The sequence below is a fragment of the Vombatus ursinus genome, unplaced genomic scaffold (genome assembly GCF_900497805.2).
Source record: "Vombatus ursinus unplaced genomic scaffold, bare-nosed wombat genome assembly UNPS02014791.1, whole genome shotgun sequence".
Taxonomy (NCBI): Eukaryota; Metazoa; Chordata; class Mammalia; order Diprotodontia; family Vombatidae; genus Vombatus; species Vombatus ursinus.
Genome location: NW_020954569.1, coordinates 18,590,655 through 18,605,482, shown reverse-complemented (window position 1 = coordinate 18,605,482; position 14,828 = coordinate 18,590,655). Strand labels below are relative to the sequence as shown.

Genomic DNA, 14,828 nt, shown 5'->3' with positions numbered 1-14,828 from the left:
TTGTTGAAGGTTTTAGGTAGATGCTACTTATTATTTTAAGGAAGACTCCATTTATTCCTATACTCTCTAGTGTTTACGGTTTTGTATTCTGTATTTTTGTATTCCTATACTCTCTAGTCTAGGGTTTTATATTTTGTCAAAAACTTTTTCTGCATCTATTGAGATGATTGTGTAATTTCTGTTAGTTTTGTTGTTGATATGATTAATTATCCTGATAGTTTTCCTAATATTGAACCAGTCCTGCATTCCTGGTATAAATCCTATCTGGTCATAGTGTATCATTCTTGTGATAAGTTGCTGTAATCTATTTGCTAATATTTTATTTAAAATTTTTACATCTATATTCATTAGGGAAATTGGTCTATAATTTCCTTTCTGTACTTTGTCTCTTCCTGGTTTAGGTATCAGCACCATATTTGTATCATAAAAAGAATTTGGTAAGACTCCTTCTTTGCCTATTTTCCCAAATAGTCTAAATAGTATTGGAATTAAATGTTCTTTAAATGTTGAATAGAATTTATTTGTAAATCCATCTGGCCCTGGAGATTTTTTCCTAGGCAGTTCATCAATGGCTTGTTTAATTTATTTTTCTGAGTTGGGGTAATTTAAGTATTTTACTTCCTCTTCTGTTAATCTGGACAATTTATATTTTTGTAAATATCCATCCATTTCACTAAGATTGCCAAATTTATTGGCACACAGTTGGGCAAAATAGTTCCTAATTACTGTTTTAATTTCCTCTTTGTTGGTGGTGAATTCACCCTTTTCATTTTGGATACTCATAATTTGGTTTTCTTTCTTTTTTTAAATTAAATTCACCTAAGGTTTATCTATTTTATTATTTTCTTTTCATAAAAATAGCTCTTAGTTTAATTTATTAGTTCAATAGTTTTCTTAATTTCAATTTGAGCAATCTCTCCTTTGGTTTTCAGTATTTCTAATTTGGTGTTTAATTGTGGATTTTTAATTTGTTCTTTTTCTAGGTTTTTTTTTAGTTGCATGCCTAATTCATTGATCTCCTCTTTCTTGATTTTATTCATGTAAGCATTTAGAGATACAAAACTTCCCCTAAGAACTGCTTTTGTTGCATCCCATAAGTTTTGTTATATTGTCTCATTATTGTCATTCTTTTAGAAGTTATTGTTTCTATGATTTGTTGTTTGAGGCAGTCATACTTTAAGATTAGATTATTTAATTTCCAATTAATTTTAGTCTGTATTTCCATGGCCCTTTTACATATATTTTTATTGCACCATTATCTGAAAAAGATGCATTTAATATTTCTGCCTTTCTGTATTAGACAGTGAGGTTTTTATGCCCTAGTCCATGGTCAATTTTTGTGTATGTGTCATGAACCACCAAGAAAAAAGGAAATTCCTTTCTATCCCCTTTCAATTTTCTCCAGAGGTCTACCATATGTAACCTTTCTAAAATTCTATTTACCTCCTTAACTTCTTTCTTGTTTTTTTTTTTGTTAGATTTATCTAGTTCAGAGAGGTGGAATTTGGCTACTATATTCCTTGGTGTTTTCAATTTGGGATCTTTTTGAGGAAGTTATCAGTGTATTCTTTCTGTAGTTATTTTACCCTCTGGTTCTAGGACCTCAGGGCAGTTTTCCTTGATGATTTCCTGAAAGATGCTGTCCATGCTCTTTTTTACATCATGGTTTTCAGGTAGACCAATAATTTTAAATCATCTGTCCTGGATCTATTTTCCAGGTCAGTTGTTTTACCAATGAGATATTTTACATTTTCATCTATTTTTTTTTCATTCTTTTGTTTCTGTATGACTGATTCTCGCTCTGTCACAAAGTCATTAGCTTCCACTTGCCCAATTCTAATTTTTAACAAATTGTTTTCTTCTATTAGATTTTGTACCTCCTTCTCCATTTGAGCAATTTTACATTTTAAGGAGTTTTTCTTTTCAATGAGTGCCTCCTTTTCTGTTTGGCCAATTCTGCTTTTCATGAGTTGTTTTCTTCAGTGTATTTTTTTTTCCAGTTGGACAATTGTATTTTTTAGGGATATGTTTTCTTCAGTGTACTTTTTTTTCCATTTGGCCAATTGTATTTTTTTTTCCAATTGAGGAATTTATTTAAACAGATCAAATAAAACAGGTGCCTCCTTGTCTCTGCACTTAGAAGAACAAGTTAGACCTCTTGGTAGTAAAACACTGTTTGTGCTGGTGATGCAGAACTCTGTTGGGCAGAGGGAACTTGATTTTGGAGTCATAAAACTGCTTGACTGCAGGCCAGCGGCACTTTCTGGCAGGAATTTCTTCCACTTTAATGATCTGGATGGAGTGGGTCTGGGCACGGTGACAGGCTCCCATATCTTGGTAACACTGAGTGATGGTACCAGCAGTGGTCGGTTCCCTATACTCCTTCTACATTTGTGGGTTCCACTCCTAGAATCATAGTGCAGCCAGATGCCAAAGTTTTTCACCCTAAAAGGGGACTTTTCAAAGACATGTCCACAGTATATATTTTCTCCAGAAGACTTCTTTATCTTTTTCATATGGGAAATGAAGTACCAGAATTGGGACTTTGCTACAATGTGATTAGGAGCAAAGATCTGCATCTGATAAAGAGGAGGCACTGAACTCTTGGGAATAGGCAGGTAACATCCAAATACCTTATATTCTCTCAGGGTGCCAAGGTCTTCATGGTGCTGTTTCCTCACTGTCTGCCAACCTGCAAAAGGAAAAAGCCAATTGTATTTTTAAAGGACTTGTTTTCTACAGTTAATTTTTGTCCTTACTTTTCCAAGCATATTGACTCTCTCTTGCATACTTCTCATTTATTTTCCCAATTTTTCTTCTACTTCTCTTGTTTGACTTTTAAAATCCTTCTTGAGCTCTTCTAAGAAGGCATTTTGGGCTTCAGACCAGTTCGTATTCCCTTTTGAGATTTCTGATATGGGTTTGTTGACAATGTTGTCCTCTTCAGAATTTCTGCCTTGATCTTCACTGTCCTCATAAGGATCTAGGGTACATTTCTTTTTGCTCATGGTGTTTGCTTATTTCTTGGCCTTAAAAAAAATTGAGCTCTCCTGCTGGGGAGCAGGGAGCATTAACCCAAGCTTCTTGTGCTGAGAGCCCAGGGCCTGGTCACTGGCTTTGTGTGCTGGAGCCTGAACTGTTGGCGGCTGCAGGGTTCTGGTAGCTTACCTGGTGTTGGGCTGGAATCAGCAACGCTGAAGCTCTAAAGGTAGGGGTGGGTAGTCTGGCCCCTGGAGTTTGCCTGCTCACCCAGGCCTTTCCTTTCACTTTCTTTGGCTCCTTATAGATGGATGTTTCACTGCTGCAAGATTTTTCTCTGTCTGGGACTTTCCCTCTTGGAGTTGTGCTTCCCAGAGTTTTGCTAAGGCACTAGGAGACTTGGCTGCTGTAGAACGCCATGGCACGTGGTTTTCTGAGCTGGTTTCCACTCATTTCCCTGCCCATACTGAGACACTCAGGGGTCCTGGTGTGGTGCCTGCCTGCTCCATTACCTGAGGTTAAGGATATTCTCCTGGTATGCTGAGGTTAGGCTTTCCACTAGCTTGTTGGAATGTCTCAAGTTCTGTACTGTTCCCGCTCCCCTAGGGCAAGAAAGGCCTTCCCTTGTTAATCTTTAAAGCTTCCTGGGCTACAGGACTGCTGTACCCCATATTTCTGCTGGTTCAGTTGTTTTTCCTGGGGCAATATTTTCTGGGCTTTCAGAGGTTAATAAGGGATGGTGAGAGTGACTTACTTCTTACTCCGCCATATTGGCTCCCAGAACAAGACCTCCCTTTCACCTCCTACCTATAACAGTTACTCTTAATCATATCATTATTTACCCAGGTATTCCTAAGGGGCTTAGTTTCAATACTTTTGATTCTACTTATATCTCTCAAGCTTGTCTTTCTCCTCCACTTCTATTGCAACAGTACTAGTTCAAACTCATTTTTTTGCCTTTTATTTTGTTTCCTGCTTTTCCCATTTTCCCATCTGTCCTCTTCTACTTGATCTTTCATGTTGTGACTGCCTAATTTTTATTTTTAATGCAGCACTCTGATCATCATTCCCTTCTACTAAAAAAAATCTTCATTGCCTCCAAATTGCATATAGATGAAGTATATACTCTTCAATGATCTCCATAATCTTACCACAAATCATAAAGATTATACCTTACTATCTTTTTCTATCCTTTTTCATCCCCTCATCTCTACCTACATATATTCTTCCCTTCAATGCAAAATCCAAATTCCATTTCATTTGTGAAGCACATTCTCTGGATCTTTCTACTTACCTAACTTTCTCTTTATTTATAGTTATTTGTTTATGTCATTCTCCCTATTTGAAAGGAAGCACCTTGAAAACTCATTCTGTATCATGTCTCTATGTGTCAAAAACCTAGTAGTGTGTCTTGCATATTTGGAACAGAGTTAACCAACATCTGGTGAATTGACTTAAATTATTGAATTTTGAAGGGGGACAGATTGCTCATATAATATCCACATAACACTCAATTTCACATTCTGGGAAAATAAAAATGGAAGCCAATGGACAACACCTTTCTGCCTAATGTACGAAGTTAGACAAGGAAAAATTCAAGAGAATATTTCCAGTCCAACTGACGTGTTACTTGATGTGAAACAGGGTTCATTTGTTTATTTTGTTTATAAACTAGGTCAGTATAGGTATAGCCAGATTCATTAAAACACTTCCAACCTATGTATCTGTCCAAGTCAGACCAAAATGATAGTAATAATGATGATTATTATGTATAAACCGTAATGTAATCTAAGTAAATTATTATTTTTATTACTGTTATACCCTATTGGGGAAAAGATAAAGGAGGAAAGTGAAGGAAAATATCAGGTTTAAAATGAGAAAAAATAAACAGTTTATTATCTGATCTTTTTTTATGTGATCCAAACATTCAATAACTTGGAAAAAATGAAATAATAGAATTTTTCAGTTGACATTGAGTAGATTTTTTTGTATTTGTTCATATGTGTGCATTTGCATGTATGTTTGAGAAATATAGCATTCATGTATGTATTTAAGTATATAGTCTAAGAACAAAATTAAGATTAAAACTAAAGACATTATAACTTTGGTCACTAAGAAAAAAACACTCAGTTGTTTATTTTGCAGAAATAAGATCATAATAAATTTTGTGGCAGTTTCTTCATGGCTGGAACATTCAAGTGTTATGATTTCCACCTTAATTGCTTAATCAGACTACTTGTTTTAGCTCTGTGTCACTTCCCATGATTTGTACTGTGCTGTGAATATGTAATAACCACGCAAAGAGCTTTTTCCTTTTGTTTCTCTGGGGGAAAATCTATGTTGAATTTTATTTTATTTTATGTTTTTCAAGAAATTTCTTTCTTTACACTCCATGGGAGAAAAAACCCAGGAATTATGGGGCTTAACTTCAGGGCTCTTTTCAATTTCTTCTTTACCATGGTTTTTCATTAAAAAAAATCTAGTAGTAATCTGTTGTAAAAATGCTGTCAATGACAACAAAAGATTAAAAAGATGCTCTGCCCAAATCATCAGTGAAAAAAGAAAAAGCCATGAAAAAAATTGATTCTGTTAACCAAGTGGAACACAGATATATCTCAAAATATTTCTAATTCCTCCCAATTATATTCTAGTTCCATCTTAATCACATATATTTCACATTTAGTTTTAGATTTCAGGACAATTTTTAAGAAAAAAATTAACTTTGTTCAGAAAAGATGGGATAAATTCTGATCCACAATCACTCAAGTCTTTCACATTTTAATTTATTTTAATTTTTTTTAATTTTATACTATTTTTCCTGATTACACATAAAGATAGTTTTCAATATTCATTTTTGTAAAATTTTGAGTTCCAAATTTTTCTCCTTCTTTTCCTTCCCTCCCTACTCCCCAAGAAAACAATCAATCTGATATAGGTTATACATGTGCAATCATGTTAAACATTTCCACATTAGTCATGTTGTGAAAGAAGAATCTGAAAAAAAAAAGAAGAAAACCATGAGAAAGAAGGAACAAAAAAACAAAACAAAAAAAAAAGGGAAAATAGTATGCTTGAATCTGCATTCCAACTCCACAGTTCTTTCTCTGCATGTGGTTAGCATTTTCCATCAGAAATCTTTTGGAATTGTCTTGGGACATTGTGTTGCTGAGAAGAGCTGTGTCTATCAATGTTGATCATCACACAATGTTGCTGTTACTCTGTACAGTGTTTTCCTGGGTTGGCTCACTTCACTCAGTATCAGTTAATTCAAGTCTTTGCATTTTTTCTGAAGTCTGCCTGTTCATCATTTCTTATAGCATAATAGTATTCCACTGTATTTATATACTACAACTTGTTCAGCCATTCCCCAATTGATGGGCATCCCCTCAATTTCCAATTCTTTGCCACCACTGAAAGTGCTACTAAAAATATTTTTGTACATGTTGGTCTTTTACCATTTTACGATTTCTTTGGGATACAGATTTAGTAGTTGTATTATTAGATGATAGGTATTCACTACTTTATAGCCCTTTGGGCATAGTTCCAAATTGCTCTCCAGAATGGTTAGATCAGTTCACAACTCCACCAACAATGCATTAGTGTTCCAATTTTCCCACATCTTCTCCAACACCCATCATTTTCCTTTTTTTTTTTCATCATATTACCCAATCTGATAGGTGTGAAGTAGTGGGATCTTTCAATGACTATTTTAACCTCTGGTTCTAGGATATAAGGGCTGTTTTCCCTGATAATTTTTTGAAAGACACTTTCCAGGCTCTTTTTTCCTTTTTTTAATTTTTATCATGGCTTTCAGGCAATCCAATAATTCTTAAAACATCTCTCCTAGATCTATTTTCCAGGTCATTTGTTTTTCCGTTGAGGTATTTTACATGTAATATTATTTTTGAGTTCTTCCAAGGGGACTTTTGAGACTTGAGACCAATTCATATTCCCTTTTGAGGCTTCACATCTAGGCATGTTGACATGGTGGTCCTCTTCTGAGTTTGTGTTTTGATCTTCCCTGTTTCCATTGTAGCTTTCTATGGTCAGGACTCTTTTTGGGTTTTTGCTCATTTTTTAAAGTAGAGCTCTGCTCCTGGGGCACAGGTGGCACTGTCCTAAGCTGCTTGTGCTGGGGACCAGGGGTTTGGTAACTGGGTTTACATACAGGGACCTCAGGTGCTTGTGGCTTGCCCACTATCCTGGGGTGGCCAGACTTAGTCATGTCTGTTGTGCTGGAGCTCTGGGGCTGGAAATTTGCCTTCTGCACTGGAACTGAAAGCCTGACAATTGGCCCGCTGTGCCACTAGCCTGCTCAACAAGGACCTATGGGCCTTGGTTGCTGATCTGTGCTGTGGCTAAGAGCCTCTCACTGGCTTGCCCTGACATAATCTGTACTGGGCTGTGCTCCCCTTTTACCCAAGTGAGACAGACCTTTCCTGAAGTCATTCTAAGTTATCTTAAGCTGAGAAATTGTTTTCCTCCTATTTTAGTGGGTTCTGTCACTCCAGAATATGTTTAGAGGCTTGATTTAACATTGTTTCCAAGGGACACTGGGGAGAGCTCAGACAACTTCCTGACTTCTCTCCTCCATCTTCCCAGTCTTTCAATTTTATCAAAAGTTCATAGAACCACAAATAACATATTAATATCAGGTAGTATTCATTCCTTTTATCTTCACCTTCCTTTTCATGTAATTTCCTTATTTTCTATTGATACCAGAAGCTATAGTGAATTAGCTCTGGGGATACATGAATGAAGATTGAGTGACAGCTATTTCTAATTTAATTATCCATTTATAAGTTATGTGCTTTGGATGCTGTTTTAGGTAATGCTATTTATGAATCATGTGAGTTGTATTATGGATTTGCTCTTCATTTTCCAGAATGTGGACTGTAAATGTGCACAGTGGATTTCTATGTGATGATGTAAGGAATACCAGAATAAGTCATGTTATTCCTCTGTTTGTATACTCCATGATCATGTAAACATATTTCATTTGATGAACCAGAAGAGTGACAAGAAAGGAGTAGAATTCATTGCAGAATTTATGATAAAGAAAAATAATATATTACCTATTTACAATCTTCCAAACTAACTATTTAAGGTTTTATGCCTTTCTTTATCACAATTTTTTTCCATAAGTGGGTATTCACTTACTTTAGTTTCTAGAGAAGAATTACGTGAAATTTAAAATATAGTTGTGAAACATACATAATTTAATTTATTACAACTATTGTCCTTAATGAAAAAAATAAGAGGTCAACAAAATGATAATTAATTCATTCACTTTGTGCATTCTAAGACTTTTTTTTTTTAGGGAAAAGACCACTCTCTATATTCAAAAGAGCTAGGTTCAAATCTGTGCTCTGATGCTCACTAAGTACAGAAACAGGCAAATCATATCTATGTCCTCATTAGCAAAATAAGGACATTGTACTAATATGTCCCACAACTCTGATACCTATAATCCTAAAAATCTTGAAAAGAGTTGTGAAATGAACTATTTGCTAGAGATTTGTCAGGGACTACTGGATAAGTAGCCACTTTAAATGAATTCATAAGTAGAAAAGGGGGAAATTATATGACAATAGAGAATATTCTATGATGTCTAACAGATGAACAAAAGGTTTGAAAGATAGGTCTAATAGAATTATAGCTTCAATAAACCCATGTCTAACTCACTGATTTGGGGAAATTAAGATAATGAGAGTTCTCTATCACTGTACATTTGTAGAAATATGCTAAAACTACCTTGGATGGAGAGGAGAAATAGAAGGCCCCCTTAAAAAGAGTTATAATCACATGAAAAATCTTTTGGGATATATAAAATAGTTAGATTATCTGTTGAGTAAATGTTCCTACTAAGTTTGTTATCTAGTTTCAAGTTGTATGCTGTGAACAGTGTCTATGGTTTAATTGTTTAAGGGATATTTATGAATCATATCCAGGGTGTCCTTCTGTCTTGCTAGATGACTAACAGAGCAAGTGCAATAAGCCTCACAGCCCTCACATGATATGCCTTAGGCCTGATCCTATAGAACAAAAGAGACTGAAAACATATCTCTGTAGAAGGAAGCAATGATCTTCACCATAAGGTCTATGACTGTTATCTCTGGAGGAGGGGACCTTTGGTTGATAGTAGGCCACATGGACTTTGATGAATGAGGTGCCAAGGGCAAAATCTCTAATCTTTGAGAGCAAGAAAGACCATATTGCTAATACCTAGGCTATGCCGTGTTAAGAAAGGGTAATGCTTTTTAAAGGAAAAAAAAAATTCTATTAGCATCACAGATCATTCCAGGGAACCTGTCTCCTTAAGCACAATTTGTGCCAAACATACCTTGAAGAGGTTTGACCTTTCTCCAAAAAAACAAGCAAACACTGATCAGTCTTACAAGAGGAAATAATTCCCCGGGAATTCACAAGAGAATGTTTGTTCAAAGAGTAAGAATAGAGAACTGGAAACTATATGTTCTGGTCATCTGCTCACATCAATAAAATTCCAACAAAATCCAAAAGATCTGTGAGCTGTTCTTCCTTCTATATATAATTGTAATATATTTAAAAATATGACTGTTCAATAACCACGTAGTCTCAGGGTCACAGAACGTATGCTACAGTTTGAATAGACATATCTATTTTTTTTTCTACTTGATCTATGATTTCATTAGTGCAGGCATCTCCTAGTGAGCTACTCCTTTTAACAATGTAAATTTACATCTACTCCTCAACTTAAAGTCATATAGAGTTGCCCAGGATAATAGAGATTAAGTGATTTGCCTAGAACAACATAGCCAGTAAGTGCCAGAGACAGGACTGTTTTCAGGCCTTTCCAAATCTGAGGCCAGTTTTCTATCTACTTTGTAATACTACCTCCTATATCATAGGAAACCGTTATATGTCTGATTCACTTGGTGTGAGACTTTCAAAATCCCATTGTCCCTAGACCACTCAGATTTTAATTTCAGATAAAAGAGGATAAGGAGCCAAGTTTCTTAATTTAGATCATAAAGGTGATTTGCTATTTTCTCATATAGTTAGTTTCAAAAAGCATACTAAAAGCAAATGACACATCACCAATCAAAAATAGAATGGAAATAATCTCTAGTGAATTACTGAGTTTAATAGCTTCTGAAATTAAAAATCATTAAAGCAGACCCTTTAAGAAAGCTGTGTTATATTTAAAACCACAGCTTCAGTATCTAGTCTCTTAAAAGGGAAGCCTAAATACAAATTATTGCTCAGGAGAATTGTTGGAATAGAGTTGCTTTCTTGTTTCATCAATGATTCAGTTCCTATAGGAGGACATTCCCAAGCTAAATCCATAGCCTAGGATTGATATAATGATCCAAAATCAGTCAAGTCTTCCAATCAGTTTAAAAAGGCATTACAGTCAGCAGAAGCCCTATCAAATTAAATATCTGTACAAGGTTAATTCTAGAGGGCAAAGTAGCAGAAGCAACAATAATGAAAACAATGATCATTCTAAACCCTTCTGTGGGACTTTTCAGGAACAGATTCAAATGAGGAACATTCATTCTGTTGTTTGGGTTTTGTTGTTGTTGTTATTGTTTGAAAACCTGAGAGCTCTATAGCACTGTTAGGTGTTGTATTTTTTGCTAATATTTGTGTTGTTATTGCTGTAATCATATGGCAAAACAAATTTACATTTCATAAGACTTACAAGTAAGTTCTTTGTAACTATTCTGTAAGGGTAAATACTTCAAAAGTTTTTTATCTTCATTTTGTAAATGAGGAAACAATCTCAAAAATTGACTTGTCTGCAAACATACAGCTACATTTCATAAGTATGGGAATAGAAAGAGCTTCTGGGAGCCAAGGTGGTGGAGCAAGCACTAAATTGCCATAATTCTCCCATATTCACCTCCAAACAACCATAAAATAGTGTCCCCAAACAAATCCTTGAACAGCAGGACCAGCATAAAGATGGGATGAAACAATCTTTTAGCTTAAGAAACTTGGAAGAGCAATAGTAAAGGTCTTGTCTCACTCAAATAAAGGGGGAGCACAATCAAGGACAGGAAGCATCCCTACAAGTCAGCAGAAAGCCCCACCTAAGCAAACCAGCCATAGATCCTGAGCCACAGTGCAGTGGAACAGGCAAATGCAAACACCATGACTCCCTCCCCCCACACTTGCCTCAGCATAGCCAAGGGAACAGGCAAACTGCATCTCTAAGAACCACTATGTGCTTCAGCATAACCCAGGGCAAACAGGTAACCTTTAGCAGCCAGTATTAAGCATAATATATAAGGGGGGAGGGGATTCAATGAAATAGAATAATTGCAAGCTTGCATAAGGAGAAAACCAAAATTAAAAACAAAAATTTGATCTTCAATATCAAGACCCAAGAGAAGCATAAACAGGTAAAAACAGAAAAGAAAACATAAGAGATTCAGTAGAGCTAAACTATTTAAATTTATACAGAGGAAGATACTTGTAACTCTTAAAAACTATCACTAACAGTTCAGATAGAAGGAATATGCATAGATGGAGAGTATGGGTATAAGATGAATTTGAGGGAATGACATAAAAAAATTAAGGGATAAGAAAGAGGAGTACAATGGGTACAGAATGAAGGGATATGTAGAATGGGGTAAATTATTTCACACAAAGAGGTGTAAAAGACCTTTTACAGTGGATGGGGAATATGGAAGGGGTGTGATGGGCATTACTTGAACCTTACTCTCATTAGTATTACCTCAAAAGGGAACAATACACACAATCAGTTGAATGTAGAAATCTGTCTTACCCAACAGGAAAGTAGGAGGGAAAGAGATTAAGTAAAAGGGGTATGGGGAGAGAGAGACTGACAAAAGGGAGGTTCAGATCAGGGGGGTGGTAGACAGAAGCAAAACACTGTTGAGGAAGAAAAAGATGAAAAGAGACAGTACAAACAGGAAAGAGGGAAAGAGAAACATTTGAAATTCAAAATCTCATAAAAATGAATGCTAAAAATTGCCTTGACATAATTGGGAAAAATAAAATGCTATTAAAATATATTATTATGAGGAGTCCATAGGTTTTACCAGTCTGCAAAAGGTTATATACATACAAAACATTAAGAACCTCTAGTTTAGAACAGGAAGTCATTTTTCAGTTGAATTTGACTCTTTACCATCCCATTTGGGGTTTTCTTGGCAAAAATACTAGAATAGTTTGCCATTCCCCTCTTCAGTTCATTTTACAGATGAAGAACTGAGGCAAACAGGGTTAACTGACTTGCACTGGGTCACATAGCTAGTAAATGTCTGAGGCTACATTTGAACTCAAGTCTTCCTGATTCCAGGGCCAGCTCTCTAGCCAATGTACTACACAGCTGCCCTTATTCAATCCTTAAATCCCTGTACTCAGTTTCTTTCCCAAATAAGTTCCTGGAAATGCTTTCTCTGAATTATCTAGTTATCTGTTGCCTAATAAATACAATGGACTTTTATTAATTGATATATATTATTTAATGATCTTCTATATTATTTAGCATTGCCAAGTGCTTTTTATAATCACTCTTCCTTTGTTTTCTAAAACATTGTCTCCAGGTTTGCTTTTTACTTTCTGAATGCCTTCTGAATGCCTTCTTTTCAGCCTCCTTTATTAATGTCTTAATCTCTTACCCCCTAAGATAATAGACCTCTAATTTTCAAACTTTGAGGATCTTCTCTTCATTTCCTATGTTCTATATCATTAATCTTATCTAAAACAATGGCTTTAAGTAAACATTTCTTTCTGGATGTGTCTCAAATGAATAGTTGAGTCATGGTTTTGCCGTTGGTCATCATCACACATATGTTGTGGTAGAGACACAAAATCAGCATGCTCAGTGATAGATATACAATCCTCCCAAAGAAATCCAGTTTATTCCAAATTCATCTATTTCTGTTAATGATCCCACCATTTCCCAATAAAAACCTAAAATTCATCTCATATTCTTCTTCCTCCTTCGTCAGCCTCATTTAGGCAGTTTATACATTCTATCAATACCATTCAATCACAGAACTTTGTCCTTAAAAGGGACTATCTAATCTACCCCATACTTTAATAAGACTTCCCTCTACACCATACTCAATATCTTATAATGCATAGATGGTAGAAGAATTCTAACTAGAATTCTAATCACCACCTGTCAAGATAAACTATTCTAATTTTGGATAACTCTAACTCTTAGAAAGCTTTCATTAAAACAAGCTTAAATGTGCCTCTTTCAAACTGTTCAGCATTGATCTTGTTGATGCCCTCCAGACCAAACTGAAAAATAAAATTCCTCTTCCAAAGGAAAGAGGAATTTTATTATGCCCTACCACCTACCCTTCTTCTTCTGGTTTGTCTGTTATAAAGAGGAAAAATGAACTTAGTTGACTTTAGCAATTCTCAGTAATATCAGGTGAAAGCACCAAGCCATGATGAGTGATTTGCCAGTTGAGATAAGTTACATAATTGAAAATGCTTACATGAACTACAGCCACTCTAAGGGTACTGTGGAATGAGTGTAAAAAAAGGTGCATTAATAAGTGTGCATTTTATTTAATCAAATTAATCACAAACTGCCCACAGAAAATTTCCCTCTAGATATCATGCAGAGATCCTAAATTTTATGTGTTGAAAACAAAACTGATTATTTCCCCCAAAAAATGCACTTCTTCCAAACATCCTATTTCTTTAGCAGGTACTTCTCAAAGAATGTATCTCTTACTTATATTGGTGTATAATGTGGAATTCACAATCCTAGGTACTGCATTCTTCAAGTCAGAAAATCTCCAATAGTGAAACTCTTGAACAAGAAGAACTTCCATATTATTTCCCCTCTTCTGCTCTTTGTAAGTGAAAACATAGCAGAAATGACTTGGGAAATTTTTAATTTATATCCACTGTAGAATAACACCAGAACTAAAGTAATATCTGATAGACACATATGCAACTCTGTTTCTCTGGTTCCACTTGCTCCTTAAAAATCAGAGTTGAAACTATTTGAAACAAAACTATTAAAACCACACAGTCATATTTGGTGTAAATATTCCTTCTGCAGAAGTAGCTCAAAAATTGTTACCTATATTTTGCATTTAGAAACTGACTAAATATTCTGTTTGAATCATATTTTAATTATTACAAGTCTTCTCACTCTTTGTCCTCAAAATAATAAAATTATGATCTGAAAAGTTTATAAAAAACCTGATAGGTATATAATAGACACACTTTTCATAAAAATTTTGGATTCTCAACATTTTTATTAAAAAAAAATGTATCTCACTTAGTGGCCTGCAAGCTCTGCTTCTGTCAACAAGGTGATAAAGTAGATGACAAAGTGAGTTTAGATTTAGGCCATATTGCTTGTCCTAGTTTGTAAGAATGAGATTAACTACTCTACTTTGCTCTGGTTAAACCCCATTTGGAATATAGTTTTCAACTGCAGGGGATGCATTTTCAGAAGGATATTGATTAGCTGGTAAATATAAAGAGGAGTGTAACCGATATGGGATGCTAAAGAGCACTGAGTATATGCCATTTTTGGGTATTTGGAAGGAAAGGGGAAGGTTTTACTTAAGGAAGATATGATAGCTACCTGTAATAATCTGTTACCTGGAAGAGAAATAAACATGTTCTGATTGCTCTTAGGTGACAGAACACAAGTAATATGTGAAAATTGCAAAGAAGCAAGTTGAGATTTGATATTAAGGAACAATGTCTTAAACATTGAACTCCCAAAGCAAAACGAAATGCTTCAAGACATAAAGAGGTTTCCTTCACAGGAGATCTTCAAGTAAAAGCTGGATAACCACTTTCTGGGCATATTGTGGAAAGGGACTTTTTTTCAGGTATATATATTGGCCTAG

At 35.1% G+C, this 14,828-nt stretch overlaps 1 pseudogene; it reads right to left on the bottom strand.

The window, feature by feature from the left end:
• Positions 1-2,136: 2,136 nt before the first annotated feature.
• Positions 2,137-7,204, bottom strand: LOC114048114 (annotated as a pseudogene).
• Positions 7,205-14,828: the final 7,624 nt, after the last annotated feature.